We start from the raw sequence: 16,673 nt of genomic DNA, 5'->3' as shown, positions 1-16,673 counted from the left end.
GAGAAACCCCGTCTCTACTAAAAATACAAAAATTTGTCAGGCGTGGTGGCACGTGCCTGTAATCCCAGCTACTCAGGAGGCTGAGGCAGGAGAATTGCTTGAACCTGGGAGGTGGAGGTTGTGGTGAGCCGAGATCACGTCATTGCACTCCAGGCTGGGCAACAGGAGCAAAAGTCTGACTCAAAAAAAAAAGAAAGAAAGAAAGAAAAAAAAATCAGCCCTTAACTCAGAATCAGCCACACTGAATCGAGGCGAGGTTATATGCATATCAGACGGAGGACGTCCTTGGGGGTGGTAGGCTGATGGCTTCGTCATCCTGTAAAGAGTGCAGTGTTGGACTGCACAGCTGGTCTCCCTACAGCATGGAGCTGGCCGTCTGGGAATGCTGAGCTCTAGAATTAGAGGGACCTGATGAACCACTTCCCGGCCCCTCACTGCTGCCACTCCCTTCCTGCCAGGTAAATATTGCTTCGACACTCAGCCCCTGATTAACGCTACATGATGGAGCCTGTACTGAGGCTGCAACCGATGGCCCGTGTCAGCTTGTTGGAGTTAAAAAATATATTTTAATTTGTTTAGCTCTCCGGGGAAATTATCTGAGCCTGCATGTGATAATCAACTTTCACACGAGCTTTCAAAAAACCCGAAATGATTTGAGCAGCAAAATGAGATTTTTAATCTACATAAATACAGGAGTCCTTTGCCTCTTTCTGTGTGTGTGAGAGGAGGGGAGATTAAGACAATTCTGATTCATCCCCTTTCTTCTCCCCTAGGGCACTGTCATTCGCAGTGGTGGAAAATGGCCATAGGAATGGTACCTCACCTAACATTTCACACACGGTTTCCCTTTTTTTTTGAGATGGGGTCTTGCACTGTTGCCCAGGCTGGAGTGCAGTGGTGCTATCTTGGCTCACTGCAACTTCCACCTCCTGGGTTCACATGATTCTCCTGGCTCAGCCTCCCAAGTAGCTGGGATTACAGGCACATACCACCATACCTGGCTAACTTTTTGTATTTTTAGTAGAGATGGGGTTTCATCATGTTGGCCAGGATGGTCTCAAACTTGACCTCATGATCCGCCTGCCTGAGCCTCCCAAAGTGCTGGGATTACAGGTGTGAGCCACTGCGCCGGGCCCCCTCCCCTTTTTATTTTAAACTTCACATCAACTCTTCAGGGTGGGAGTGGGTGGTAGCAAGTGTTGCTTCCCCTGTTTATGGAAGAAAAGCGGCTCTCAGAGAGGGTATGCGACACGTGCAAGTTCACGTGCTGATGGGCTGCCGAGCTGGTTCTAGAGCCCGGTTCCTTTGGAAACTGGCTCCATGCTCTTTCTGCCTCACCAGCTGTCTCAGAGCAGTAGAGACACGAATGCACTCACGATCTAAGTGTACCTGCAAGAGAAGAGATTTCAAGGGAAGATGGGTTGCTACTGCACCTGCCTGCGTCAGCCAGGTTAAGCTGGGCTAAGTTCTGTTTACCCCGGCTGTCTGTGGCTTCACCTGTTTATGCAAAGTCCCCTGTGGGGCCAGGTCACTCTCCAGGGACGATGTCATGATGTCCCGTGTCAGCAGGAACCTTTCCCACTGAAGAGGGAAAGCGGACTGAAGGGTCTTGTGGAAAGGGCTTGTAAGTGTGTCAGCCCAAAAATGATGACGAAGTTCATAGCCAGTCACGGCCTGTGGGGCCCGTCTAATCGCACAGCCCTGTCCGATGGCACGGGCGGTGTGAAACTGCGTCTTCTGTGTGTGTAAGGAGGGGAAAACCCAGAAATCCTGGTGGCCACTGGCCAGGAGCACCACGCCGTCTGCAGGTCTGTGGAGCAGGCTTCTCGTTAACAAACGTCCCCATCACAGATCCTGCGACAAGCATTGCTTACACCTGGAATGACTTGGGAAGAGAGTCACAGCGTTTAACAGATATTTCACAGATATAAACTCTGTGGTCTTCCTTAGTCTCTGCACATGCCATTTTCCTCATGAAGCCGCCCATGACTCGCCTTGTCTTGAAACTGCGAAAGCTCCTTACTAAGACGGGTGCCCTGACCGGGAGTGGTGGCTCACGCCTGTAACCCCAGCACTTTGGGAGGCCGAGGCAGGTGGATCACTTGAGGTCAGGAGCCCAAGACCAGCCTGACCAACATGGAGAAACCCCGTGTCTACTAAAAATACAAAAACTAGCCAGGTGGCGCATGCCTGTAATCCCAGCTACTCACGAGGCTGAGGCAGGAGAATCGTTTGAACCCGGGAGGCGGAGGTTGCAGTGAGCCGAGATCACGCTACTGCACTCCAGCCTGGATGACAGAGGGAGACTCTGTCTCAAAACAAAAAACAAAAACAAAAACAAAAAACTGAGGCCCATCCTGATATCCTGATTTTGTGATTTGGGCCCGGACAGCTTCCCCAGGCTCTTCCTTCACCACCACTCCCACGGTCATCTGGGTTTGTGAAGCCGCTTTTTGGTTCTCTCAGGGGAGCGTTTCTCTCTCACTTTCTCTCTCCCCTCGGCTGTGAGGTATTTCCTCCTCCCTCACTTCCCTCTGTGTCCAGGTCTCAGGAGCCCTGCTCTTGTATCTGAGTCCCCAGCTAGATGGCAAACCCCTTGGGGTCAGGGACAGGGCCTGACGGCAGCACTTCCCCTTAAAAACTTACGTTCAGGCCGGGCACAGTGGCTCACGCCTATAATCCCAGCACTTTGGAAGGCCGAGGCAGGTGGATCACCTGAGGTCATGAGCTCGAGACCAGCCTTGGCTAACATGGTGAAATCCCGTCTCTACTAAAGATACATAAAAAAATTAGTCAGGCGTGATGGCCGGTGCCAGTAATCCCAGCTACTCAGAAGGCTGAGGCAGGAGAATCACTTTCACCCCAGAGGCAGAGGTTGCAGTGAGCCGAGATCACGCCACTGCACTGTAGCCTGGGCGACAGAACGAGACTCCATCTCAAAAAAAGGAAAAAACCAAAAAACCCCTTACATTCAGCACAGGCCTTAGCTAATCCATGGAAGCCGTTGACTACAGTTTTGTTCACTAAATAAGCAAATGAGTGGTTGTGTCAATGGACAAATGAGCCTCGTGAAGCTGAACGCTTGCCTGGGTGAGGTGACAAGTCTCCTGACTTCCCCTCACCTCCACTGGCTGTGCTGCAGGCTGTGGTTGAGATGGTTATTGTCATGCGTGCTCTGAATGAAGAGACGCCCTAAACAGGCAACATGGCTATTCATTCACCTGGGTGCGGGCGGGCTGGGTCCTGAAAGAGAGTCAGTGCAGGGTGGTGGGATGGGAGTTGGTTTTACAGATTTGGGGTAGGCGGTGGAAAGTTACAGAAGTTACAGTTCAGGGCGGTTTTTGCAAGCCAGGGTAGTGTTGGTGGAGCGGGAGGGATTTCACAAGGTCTAAAATCCAGTGTCACAAGGTTGGCTTATGAGTTGAGGCAGGAACAATGGCAAAATGTGGCAAGGTCGGTTAATCAGGTTGCAGAGTCCAATGTCACAAGGTTGACACAGACCTTCTGGCTCCGGGAGTCCATCTGGGGGTGTACGTGTGGGTCACAGGGGTCCCCATGGCTTAGGTCATGGGGCAGTCAGTGCAGAGAGCCCTGCAGTTACTGTCCAGCCTTGAGCGCGATTGCTCTTGCTTTTGCTGTCAGGGTGTCCGTCTGTCAGTTGCCTTACATCCCACCACGCTTCCCTAAGAGTTGACGAAATGTCTTACATTTTAATATTAAATCACGTTCTATTTCTCTAGCAAGATATAAATTCACTTGATAATACGTAAGTAATGGCAGAACGCTATTAGTATTATGAACTTCAATTATTTGGCTATAATCCCCATTAGAGTCACTATTTAATGGATATGGAGCTTCAGTCTGAGTTGCTGACAAAGTTCTGGAGATGGCTGGTGACAGGTGCACAGCAATGTGAATATACCTCACGCCACTGAAAGCTACACTTACACATGGTGCAAGGTAGAGGGCTCGAGTGCAGGAGTTTGAGACCAGGCTGGGTGACATCGTGGGACCTCATCTCTTTAAAGAAAACAGAGAAAAGGCTGGGGTGCGGTGGCTCACGCCTATAATCCCAGCACTTTGGGAGGCTGAGGTGGGCAGATCACGAGGTCAAGAGATCAAGACCATCCTGGCCAACATGGTGAAACCCCATCTCTACTAAAAATACAAAAATTAGCTGGGCGTGGTGGCAAGTGTCTGTAGTCCCAGCTACTTGGGAGGCTGAGGCAGGAGAATCGCTTGAACCTGGGAGGCGGAGGTTGCAGTGAGCCAGGATCACGCCACTGCACTTCAGCTTTGTGACAGAGTGAGACGCTGTTTCCAAAAAGAAAAAAAAAGGCTGGGCGTGGTGGCTCATTCCTGTAATCCCAGCACTTTGGGAGGCTGACGCAGGCAGATCACATGAAGTCAGGAGTTCAAGACAAGCCTGGCCAACATGGTGAAACCCTGTCTCTACTAAAAATATAAAAATGAGCCAGGCACAGTGCCTCATGCCTGCAGTCTCAGCAACTTGGGAGGCTGAGGCAGGAGAATCTTTAGAACCTAGGAGGCGGAGGTTGCAGTGAGCCGAGATCACGCCAGTGCACTCCAGCCTGGGTAACAAAAAAGAAGAGAAAAATCAACTGGGTATGGTGGGGCACGTCTGTGGGCCCAGCTGCTCAAGAGGCTGCTGAGGTGGGAGAATTACTTGAGCCCCAGAGATGGCAGCTACAGTGAGCCATGATCACGCCACTGCACTCTAGCCTGGGCAACAGATGAGAGAGAAAAAAATGCTTCAAATGGCAAATTTTATGGATACTTCTCCACAATAAAAGTAAATTTCTATTAAAGTATAGGTCATTAATTCTACAAATGCAAATAGAATACCAATAAAATAAGTACTCAGAGCGCAGACGACACGGTAGAGTTTGGCTTAACTGGACTGCAGCCCGTTTCATGTCACCAGGCTTAGTGGATGAGGGCACTGCAAGGGGAGTTGCTGAGACTGAGCCATGTTTTGGTTCCTTGGCTGCTGCTGCTTTCTTGCTTGCTTTTTTTTTTTTTTTCAGAGTTTATAAAAAATTTTATTTGTTTCTGAGAGCCATGATTTAGAACATTAAAAAGGTCCTCCTGGGAACCTAACTTGGGGGAAATGGGGCGAGAGGGAGCGACTCGGCTGCCCATGGGCATGTCACAAGATGCACCCAGGCTCTCTGGGGTGAACTTTGCTCTGACTTCAGGCCAGAGTGTCTCCCCTGGCAGCGCCCTGACAGCTGAGCAGTTGGAAGGCCCTGGCCAGGGAGTTTCATTTGAAATCCTTCTTCTTCTTCTTCTTTCTTCTTCCTCCTCCTCCTCCTCCTCCTCCTCCTCCTCCTCCTCCTCCTCCTCCTCCTCCTCCTCTCCCCCTCCTTCTTCTTCTTCTTTCTTCTTTCTTCTTTTCTTCTCCTTCTCCTCCTTCTCCTCCTTTTCCTCCTTCTTCCTTCTTCCTTCTTCTTCTTCTTCACTGGCGTTTCCTCTGGCGTAGCATCCTCCGCTCTCTCTACCGGCTTTTGCAGCTGCTTCTTCCGTCGCCTCTCTTTGGGCTTCAGGGTGATGTCTAGGCCCTCAAGCGGCTGTGCACAGACCCCAGCATCCTGAGCAGAGGTCTCGGAAGCCTGGTCCCAGCAGGGGCCTTGGAGCTGCTCCCCGTGCTCTTCTTCCTGGCCCCCTGCTCCTTGGCCTCGTCCCTCTTGGGATTTTCCTCCATATGCCTCTTGGCCTTAGGCTTCAGGTAACGCTTCACATCCTTACCTACAGCCTCTTTGTTTCTTTCTTCATCTTTTTTCTATCCACCTGAGTCTCAGAAAGGTCAGGCCCTGGATCTGGGACCTGAGGCTTGTTCTTCAGTGCTGCCATCCGCTGGGCAAAGTACTCCTGGGTGGTGAGCTGTCATGCTTTTGTTCTCGTCTGGAGTGGAGGAACTGGCATTGCCCTCAGGAGTCTTCTTACTCTGTCTTTTCCCAAAAAGCTGCTGCTTGCTTTCTTTTTTTCAGTTTCGTTCTTATTGCCCAGGCTAGAGGGCAGTGGCGCAATCTCTGCTCACTGCAACCTCCACTTCCCAGGTTCAAGCGGTTTTCCTGCCTTAGCCTCCCAAATAGCTGGGATTACAGGCACTCGCCACCACATCTGGCTAAAGTTTTTTGTATTTTTAGTAGAGTTGGGGTTTCACCATGTTGGCCAGGTTGGTCTCGAACTCCTGACCTAAGGTGATCCCCCTGCCTCGGCCTCCCAAAGTGCTGGGATTACAGGTGTGAGCCACCACGCCTGGCCCATGGCTGCTTCTTATTTGGGAAAATTATTTCCCAAATAAGACTAATTTTGGCTCAGTGGAAAAATTCCCTTACCTCTCGTACCAAAGGTGAAAATCCACCTCAGTGATTTTCGAATTCTTAAACCATCATCAGCCACTTTTCTTTCCTGACAAGATGCCCTGTAAATGCACTGTAACAGATGGTCATAGGCCGTTTCCTGTCCCTGCATTTGTAAAGTAACGATTCATTTATCCTTGCCACCTAACTGCAAGCTTAAAACATCTAGACACATTAACCACGTGGCAGTGTCCCTGACTGGCTTGGATGGCCACTGTCCCTGCACTGATTTGGTGTAATTGCCACATTTTGTATCATACTTCTGTTTGTTTGTTTGTTATTGACACGGAGTCTCACTCTGTCACCCAGGCTGGAGTGCAGTGGTGTGATCTGCTCACTGCAGCTTCCGCCTCTCGGGTTCAAGCGATTCTCCTGCCTCAGCCTCCAGAGGAGCTGGGATTATAGGCATCTGCCACCAGGCCCAGCTAATTTTTGTATTTTTAGTAGAGACCGGGTTTTACCATGTTTGGCCAGGCTGGTCTCGAACTCCTGACCTCAAGTGATCCACCCACCTCAGCCTCCCAAAGTTCTGGGATTATAGGTGTGAGCCACTGCACTCAGCCAATACTTAAATATGAATAAAAGTTTGATTTCTGTGGGGCTTTTGACAAACCAGAACTAGCTTAAGGACTCCCACGATCACCTTCAAGGGAAAAAAACCACCCCGCATTTTGTGTGTTTGCTGGTGCGTTTCCTTTAAGGGTCCTGGCGCCTGGGTAGTCCGGAGGCCTGGATGGATGCTGTAGTCTGGAGTGCATACTGGATCTGTTACACGGTGGTGATAGACGATTTCAACATTTCAGGGTCGATTTGGATTTTCTGTACTCCCTGCCTGGAAGTTTCCTGCCGTATTGTTTTTTTTGTGCTTTACTGTTCAACAAGAGGAAAATAAATCTAGAAACCTGCTTAAAAATAGACATCCTGTATTAATTCTCTATGATTAAAATATCTTAAAAGCTAGAATTTCATGCTCTTATCGGTAGAAGGACGGAGTTGCGCTAAGGTCCCGTCTTAGAAATTAGCTCTAGAAATTCTAAAATTCTAGCTGACAAATCGCAGTGTTCACGGGCCTAATATCCCTTACATTTTTCTTGTCTGCCAGGCCCAGAGGGCTCATTGTCTGCCGGTTTTCACGGAGTTGTTGCTATCCCCCAGGGTTGATTGATCTGTTTATTCTAAGCCTGAGGCCAGAGCTGGAAGGGAGGCCGTTTGTTTTGGGCACTGCTGAGAAAAACAGACTAATCACCTAAATACCACCTTGGGGAGCAAAGTAACTGGAAAAGAAAGTGGATGGAGCCTGGGATTTGGAAGGAGGAGGCAGACCTGGGATGCTGTGTGCAGCTGAGCGATGACGAAAAGCGACTGGGTGCCTCTGGCTTGGCTGCCAGAGAGAACTGGTTTCCGTAACTGTCAGAGGGAAAACCCGCATTCCCGAGGCGCGTCCCTCTGTGAGTTTCTGGTCACTCTTCTCCAGCTCCTGCACGTGCTGGTGCTGGACTAAGGGGCCTGCGCAGAGGCAGGTGTGTGATGTGGGAGAGGACGTGGGATGCCTCTGACGTTCCCTTCCTTCCCACCTCCTGCTCGTGCTGGTGCTGGACTAAGGGGCCTGCGCAGAGGCAGGTGTGTGGGGTGGGAGAGGACGTGGGATGCCTCAGACGTTCCCTTCCTTCCCAGCTCCTGCACGTGCTGGTGCTGGACTAAGGGGCCTGCGCAGAGGCAGGTGTGTGGGGTGGAGAGGACGTGGGATGCCTCAGACGTTCCCTTCCTTCCCAGCACCTTGCAGATTTTCAGAGGTGTGGAGTTAAGGTCTGAAACAAGCCTTTGGTGAAGTAGAGTGGCCGCGGGGTTTTATCTTTTCTGTCTTCAATGGCCCTGAAAAATACGGGGCACACATGGGGTTTTAGCACTTTTAAGCAAGCCAGTGTCTCTAAGACTACAGGTTACACTTCACCTGGTTTCCGGGTTAGTACAGCGCCTGACCTGTCTCCAGAGGCACCCTCATTTAGAAGCATAGAGGAGACGAAAACCTGGTTTCTCTTCTCAGTTCAGATTGGCTCTGAGGCAAGGACTAAGAACTCTGAGAAGATCGAGGAGATAGTATAGTAGGTTTTAAGTCTCAGTCAGATCAGCAAATATTTATCAAGTACACAAAACAGACAAAATACATCAATACACCAACATCAACACTTGCCGTTACTTGGGGCTGGGTAAAGTCAATACAATGAATGACTGGCAAATACAGGTGCGAATTCCACTTAGCCTCAGCAAGAGCGGGGAAGAGGAAGATTCTGGAAAGGGAAAATTCTGCCAGCACCCACCTGATCATCCTCAGCAGGGTCAGATGCCTCCATTCTTCTTCCAAGGGGCTGCTTTACCCTGAGAAGTAAGCACGTTGATAGAGCGCCTTGCCTTCCTGCTCATTAGTGTCTGCTTGGCTCCTGATCTGCAGGTACAACAGTGCTGGGATTATCACTGTGTGACTCCTGGGTGCCTTTCCAAGCAGGGACTTGGCTGCAACTCCCTAAGTTCACAGGAAAAGCCGCAAGGATGAGTTTGGGAGACGCTGGCACACACATCAGAGTTCCAGGGTGAAACGCGGCTCTGAAAACTTTGTAAACTGTGCATAACTTAATTCCCCAGGCTGCTGTGTGTCTGTCATCCCTGATTTTCATGGGGCCAGAGTAGGTCAACACGGGCTAATGAGACAAAATCTAACTAAACAGAGTAAAGGGTTTCTCAATAACAAGGGAAACTCTTACTCTTTGAGATCAGCCTGAGCCAAGATGGATGAGGAAAAAAAAAAAAAAACTGACACCAGTAACAAAATCTGTTGCGTTTTGCTCCTAGGAAGCAGTAAACTTTCGTGAACAGGAAGAACACAGGGATATTTGCTCTTAGCTGGAATGGGGCGAATCGGCAATATTTTGGGTGTCCAGGGCTTGGGGTTTGCGGTGGTCACCCTGCCACTGAGGAAATAGGCCCAGGGAGGTTGAACACCGCAGAGCCATGCTATTCTTTCCCTTTAAGTTACGACTCCCAGGAAAGCAAAACACGAGCTGAACAAACATGATACAAGCCACGTGGATCCAATTCACTTACTTGTTCATGCTCCTGGGACCCCCGTCCTTGTGCCTTCACCTCCTGGGCTCTCTGACTTTGAGACTTTTCACAGCTGTCACCATTTAGCATAAATAACAGCCCGCCGAAGAGTGGGTGACAATGTGGCATTTTGCGGGGCCACTTCCTGCTCAGCATTCATCATGGAGTCTCCTGCCACTGGCCATGTGCCAGGCCTGACACAACCATCAACACGACTTGTCACTGAGTGATTTCGAGAAATTATTGTTGAGGTGACTTCATTCTTACATCTTTCATGCTTGGCGAAGTACTATGCTAAGTGGCTTTTTTAAAAATCAAAATGAAACACTGATTAAATGTTTTTAACCATTCCGTGATCTCCAGGCTTTGTCCACGTGTGTGCGCGTCTTGTACCATCTCTGTCCTTCTTGGAAAAATGTCTCCATTAATTACTAGAGAAGAAGCTTGATGAAAATTGTAGGTCATTTCCCAGGGAGGTTTCATGTGAATACCTTTGATACTGGGATGCACTATTTAGCAGGTCTCTGGGCAGTTTCTAAGTCAGGTTGGAGAAGAAGAGACTGTATGTGAAAATGTAGCCCTGTAGCTTTGAGATGATGTGAAGGGGGAAGCATTTTGAAGATGAGATTTTTGAGTCTATGATATTTCTCTGTTGTAGCTTAGCTGTGACTCCTGTAGGTGGGAATGAATTGAGAGCATGAAAACACAGAATCGGTGTCATCATTTTGTCTACTATTACTATTTTCTTTGGAAAATCTGTTTGTTTCTACCAATCTAAAAAACATTTCATAACAATGAGAGAACATTGTGTCTTTAGAAATAATTGCAAATTAAATTCATTTAGAATGTTACTGTTAACGAAGTGTTCTTTTTTTTTTGAGACGGAGTTTCGCTCTTGTTAACCAGGCTGGAGTGCAATGGCGCGATCTCGGCTCACCACAACCTCCGCCTCCTGGGTTCAGGCAATTCTCCTGCCTCAGCCTCCTGAGTAGCTGGGATTACAGGCACGCGCCACCACGTCCAGCTAATTTTTTGTATCTTTAGTAGAGACGGGGTTTCGTCATGTTGACCAGGATGGTCTCGATCTCTTGACCTCGTGACCCACCCGCCTCAGCCTCCCAAATTGCTGGGATTACAGGCTTGAGCCACCGCGCCTGGCCCGAAGTGTTCTATATATACTATTTTATTTGGCCGTTATGATGGTCAGCCCTGAGAGGTCAACCAGCTACTGTTGTTCTGATTTGTTCCAGATAAGAGACTGGGGGTTCAGAGCAGCAGTGTGACGTGTACCCCACACACAGTCAGTGCTCAGAGCAGCAGTGTGACATGTACCCACGCACAGTCAGTGCTCAGAGAAGCAGTGTGACATGTATCCCCACACACAGTCAGTGCTCAGAGCAGCAGTGTGACATGTATCCCCACACACAGTCAGTGCTCAGAGCAGCAGTGTGACATGTACCCATGCACAGTCAGTGCTCAGAGCAGCAGTGTGACATGTACCCACGCACAGTCAGTGCTCAGAGCAGCAGTGTGACATGTACCCCACACACAGTCAGTGCTCAGAACAGCAGTGTGACATGTACCCACGCACAGTCAGTGCTCAGAGCAGCAGTGTGACATGCACCCCACGCACAGTCAGTGCTCAGAGCAGCAGTGTGACATGCACCCCACGCACAGTCAGTGCTCAGAGCAGCAGTGTGACATGCACCCCACGCACAGTCAGTGCTCAGAGAAGCAGTGTGACATGTACCCACGCACAGTCAGTGCTCAGAGCAGCAGTGTGACGTACCCACGCACAGTCAGTGCTCAGAGCAGCAGTGTGACATGTACCCACGCACAGTCAGTGCTCAGAGCAGCAGTGTGACATGTACCCACGCACAGTCAGTGCTCAGAGCAGCAGTGTGACATGCACCCCACGCACAGTCAGTGCTCAGAGCAGCAGTGTGACATGTACCCACGCACAGTCAATGCTCAGAGCAGCAGTGTGACATGCACCCCACGCACAGTCAGTGCTCAGAGAAGCAGTGTGACATGTACCCACGCACAGTCAGTGCTCAGAGCAGCAGTGTGACGTACCCACGCACAGTCAGTGCTCAGAGCAGCAGTGTGACATGTACCCACGCACAGTCAGTGCTCAGAGCAGCAGTGTGACATGTACCCACACACAGTCAGTGCTCAGAGCAGCAGTGTGACATGTACCCACGCACAGTCAGTGCTCAGAGCAGCAGTGTGACATGTACCCACGCACAGTCAGTGCTCAGAGCAGCAGTGTGACATGTACCCATGCACAGTCAGTGCTCAGAGCAGCAGTGTGACATGCACCCCACGCACAGTCAGTGCTCAGAGCAGCAGTGTGACATGTACCCACGCACAGTCAGTGCTCAGAGCAGCAGTGTGACATGTACCCACGCACAGTCAGTGCTCAGAGCAGCAGTGTGACATGTACCCACGCACAGTCAGTGCTCAGAGCAGCAGTGTGACATGCACCCCACGCACAGTCAGTGCTCAGAGCAGCGGTGTGACATGTACCCACGCACAGTCAGTGCTCAGAGCAGCGGTGTGACATGTACCCACGCACAGTCAGTGCTCAGAGCAGCAGTGTGACATGTACCCACGCACAGTCAGTGCTCAGAGCAGCAGTGTGACATGTACCCACGCACAGTCAGTGCTCAGAGCAGCAGTGTGACATGTACCCACACACAGTCAGTGCTCAGAGCAGCAGTGTGACGTACCCACGCACAGTCAGTGCTCAGAGCAGCAGTGTGACATGTACCCACGCACAGTCAGTGCTCAGAGCAGCAGTGTGACATGTACCCACGCACAGTCAGTGCTCAGAGCAGCAGTGTGACATGCACCCCACACAGTCAGTGCTCAGAATAGCAGTGTGACTTTTGCACCTGGACAGCATGTTCAGTGCAGACGCAGGCAGGCAGGACCCCAGGATTTCTGAGTCCTGATCGACAGCCACTTCCTGGAAATCCCTTTACTACCTTATTTTTTAAAATAATAGAGTTTTGGCCGGGCGCGGTGACTCAAGCCTGTAATCCCAGCACTTTGGGAGGCCGAGGCGGGTGGATCACGAGGTCGACAGATCGAGACCATCCTGGTCAACATGGTGAAACCCCGTCTCTACTAGAAATTACAAAAAATTAGCTGGGCGTGGTGGCGCGTGCCTGTAGTCCCAGCTACTCGGGAGGCTGAGGCAGGAGAATTGCCTGAACCCAGGAGGCGGAGGTTGTGGTGAGCCGAGATTGCGCCATTGCACTCCAGCCGGGGTAACAAGAGCGACACTCCGTCTCAAAAAAAAAAAAATAATAATAGAGTTTTATAAAGTAATTTCTGCTAGTAGGAACAAAAGTGAGTGGAACGTCTGGAACCCCCTTGTGCCGCCTCTCCTTCCCCTCAACTTCCCGTTATTCACGTCTTGCCTCAGTGTGCTCCATTGTTTCAGCAGATGAACCAATGTGAATACATTAATGTTACCTACAGTTTATAGCCTACCTCAGGGTTCATCTTTGTCTTATGTGTTGTGTGAGTTTTGACAAATGAATCACGGCCCAGAGATCGTGATGCACGGTGATTTCCGCAAAGTGGGCTGTGTTTTTTGTCACAGAGCACATTTCGTGCACTTGCAGTCAGTGTTACTTTTTTTTTTTTTTTTTTGAGACAGTCTCACTTTGTCACCCAGGCTGGAGTACGATGGTGCGATCTCGGTTAACTGCAACCTCTGTCTCCCAGGTTCAAGCCATCCTTCTGTCTCAGCTTCCTGAGTAGCTGGGACAACAGGACTTGCCACCACTCCTGGCTGAGTTTTGTATTTTTAGTAGAGAGGGGTTTCACCGTATTGGTCAGGCTGGTCTCAAACTCCTGACGTCAGGTGATCTGGCCTGATGCCAATGTGCTGGGATTACAGGCGTGAGCCACTGCACCTGGCCTGTTTCTCAAATGTAAACCAAAGGCCATAAAGCAGTGACAGTTCATCTTTTGACTTCATTTTTGCTGTCACAAAGGGGTTCTGAGTAGTGAGGAAGAAACAGGTATCCACCATTGCAGTATCATATGGTTTCACTGCCGTAAAATATCTCCTGTTCTCTGTTCACCCTTCCTGCCATCCACCCGAATCCCTGGCCGCCAGTGGTGTTTTTCTGTCTGCAGAGTTGTGCCTTTTCTGGAATGTCAGATAGCAGTAACCGTGTACTGTGCCTTTATCACCATGTCAAGCCTTAATGCGTTTCGTTCATTGGTTTTATCAGTAACAATGAAAATTCACTGGGTATCTTTCCATTTAAGTTAAAACATTTTCATGAAGATATGTGCTTAAAGAAGCGTCTCTGTTTATCACCGTCTCCTAGGCCTACTTTTTTTTTTGAGATGGAGCCTCACCCTGTTGCCCAGGCTAGAGTGCAGTGGCGCAGTCTCGGCTCACTGCAATCTCCGCCTCCCGGGTTCAAGCGATTATCCCGCCTCAACCTCCTGAGTAGCTGCAACTACAGGCGTGTGCCACCTGGCTTTTTTTTTTTTTTTTTTTTTTTTTTGTATCTTTTGTAGAGATGGGGTTTCACCATGTTGGCCAGGCTGGTCTTGAACTCCTGACCACGTGATCTGCCTGCCCGGGCCTCCCACCGTGTTGGGCTTACAGGTGTGTGCTATCGTGCCCAGCTGGCCTATTCTTACCATTGTTTAGAACGTGGTCAATAGATTCACTTCGTGGTGGCATGTCCTTGCTTAATATAACAAACCTGATGGTTGTCATCTACCAAGAATTTTGTTTCTCTGAGGAAAATCAGCAAAACTCACTTCAGTTCTAGTGTAGCCTAACCATGATAGGCTTTTGTAAATGATGATTATCAGGAGCTAATTGTCTCCATTGCGACGGAGAACACTGAAGCTTTGAAGAAGGAAACAGCTTGCCCAAGCAAAGACCATTAGGAGAACACACAGTATCCACTGGGGCTTCCTCATTCTCATTCGAGAGGCCGCTGATTGAGCCGTGATTGGCCAGTGCCCTAAAACGGAGGCTGGAAGGGACAAACCATGCCAATTAGCTCATCCATTCAGCCCAGGAGCCTTCACTGTTGTAGCCAAGGCGGTGGACTTGATTCCCATACAAAGTAGCATCACTTTGGAGCTCACCTTTAACTCCTGGAAGCTGGCAGGGCCCCTGTGGGTACGAGAGACTGTGAGAGGAGCCAAGAAAGTATGTTGGGATCTCAGAACTAACCCAAATGCCCATCAATGATAGACTGGGTAAAGAAAAGGTGGCACATATACACCATGGAATACTATGCGGCCATGAAAAAGGATGAGTTCATGTCCTTTGCAGGGACATGGATGAAGCTAGAAACCATCATGCTCAGCAAACTGACACAAGAACAGAAGAGCAAACACTGCATGTTCTCACTGATAAGTGGGAGTTGAATAATGAGAACACATGGACACAGGGAGGGGAACATCACACACTGGGGTCTGTTGTGGGGTTGGGGGATTAGGGGAGGGAGAACCTTCGGAGAAATACCTAATGCATGCATGGCTTAAAACTTAGGTAACGGGTTGATGGGTGCTGCAAGCCACCATGGCACGTGTATACCTGTGTAACAAACCAGCATGTTCTGCACATGTATCCCACAACTTTAATAAATCAATCAAAAATCACACAGAAAAAGGAAAGTACCTTTAGATCTCCTCTCCCTTTCACCCCAAATCCTGGAATAGAACAGCTCAGACACATGTCCTATAGATCAGCAGACAAGAATTTTTGTGGCCAGGCGCGGTGGCTCAAGCCTGTAATCCCAGCACTTTGGGAGGCCAAGGCAGGTGGATCACGAGGTCAAGAGATCAAGACCATCCTGGTCAACATGGTGAAAACCCATCTCTACTAAAAATACAAAAAATTAGCTGGGCACGGTGGTGCGTGCCTGTAATCCCAGCTACTCAGGAGGCTGAGGCAGGAGAATTGCCTGAACCCAGGAGGCGGAGGGTGCAGTGAGCCGAGATCGCGCCATTGCACTCCAGCCTGGGTAACAAGAGCGAAACTCCGTCTCAACAACAACAACAAAGAATTTTTGTGTGTGCGATTGAAGAAATGAATACTAACATTGGTTGGCAGAAGGGACTGTACTCTAGTCAGCACTATAATGGACAGGAGAACGTATAATGCATCTAGTAACTGATGGTTAACCACTGAAGCCATTTATATGGCACATTTAAAAATTAGTGTGTTTCCGGCCAGGTGCAGTGGCTCATGCCCATAATCCCAGCATTTTGGGAGGCCTAGGTGGGCAGATCAACTGAGGGCAGGAGTTCGAGACCAGCCTGGCCAGCATGGTGAAACCCTGTCTCTACTTAAAAAACAAACAAACAAAAAATCAGCCGGGTGTGCTGGTGGGCACCTGTAATCACAGCTACTCAGGAGGCTGAGACAGGAGAATTGTTTGAACCTGGAGGCGGAGGTTGTAGTGAGCAGAGATTGTGCCACCGCCTCCCAGCCTGGGCAACAAAGAATAAAACCCTGTTTTAAAATAAAATAATTATTGTGTTTTCTGTTGCTTGCGTAGTGGTTATTTATAATTATTAAAGAGTGACAAAAAATCGAAGGATCATAAGCATCTGAAAACCCTTCTCGCTTTTTAACAAGTATCCCATGTTAAAAAGATAACCGAGGATCAGATAATGAATGATTCATTGATGGTGAATACTTGGTCTTCCAGTGCGGATGGAGTAAAACGTGGGTGGTGGTAACCTTGTGAGTTAGGTGGCAGCACAGTCTAGTAGAAAGCGGCTCTGGCTCATGAATCAGCGTTTCTCCACTTTGCTCCCAAGTCTCTTGCTGATACTACATTTGGGTGACCCTGGGTAAGTCCCTTGATTTCTTTTCAGCTCCCTTGTCCTGTTGGTAACACGTGGACAGTCATATTGATACTTAGCTGTGACTTAGGATGAATGACGTTATACATATTGAGAATTTTGTGTTGGACTTCAGGTGCGCTTCTAGACTAAAAGCATTATGCCATTAATATTTCTGTTCTATAGCTTGTATATAAATATCTCCATTACCTTAAATGTTCACACGTATATGTGTGTAGATGCCTGTGGATGTGTGTGGTTGTGACGGTGTATTTTGTGTCTCACAGGTTTACAAAGCTCTTTTGCAGACATCACCTCATCTGATCCTTTTGGCAGCCTCCGAAG

General features: G+C 49.3%; 1 protein-coding gene and 1 pseudogene across 9 annotated transcripts in view; one reads left to right on the top strand and one right to left on the bottom strand.

Moving 5' to 3' along the window:
* The window catches only part of KIF26B (kinesin family member 26B), a 636,506-nt gene that overhangs the window by 211,057 nt on the left and 408,776 nt on the right, over positions 1 to 16,673 (top strand). The window lies entirely within an intron of this gene.
* Positions 1,261 to 6,007, bottom strand: LOC144580457 (uncharacterized; annotated as a pseudogene).

The sequence above is a fragment of the Callithrix jacchus genome, chromosome 19, assembly GCF_049354715.1.
Source record: "Callithrix jacchus isolate 240 chromosome 19, calJac240_pri, whole genome shotgun sequence".
Lineage (NCBI taxonomy): Eukaryota > Metazoa > Chordata > Mammalia > Primates > Cebidae > Callithrix > Callithrix jacchus.
Note: the sequence above shows the minus strand (reverse complement) of the source record. Positions and strands in the feature narration are given on the sequence as shown.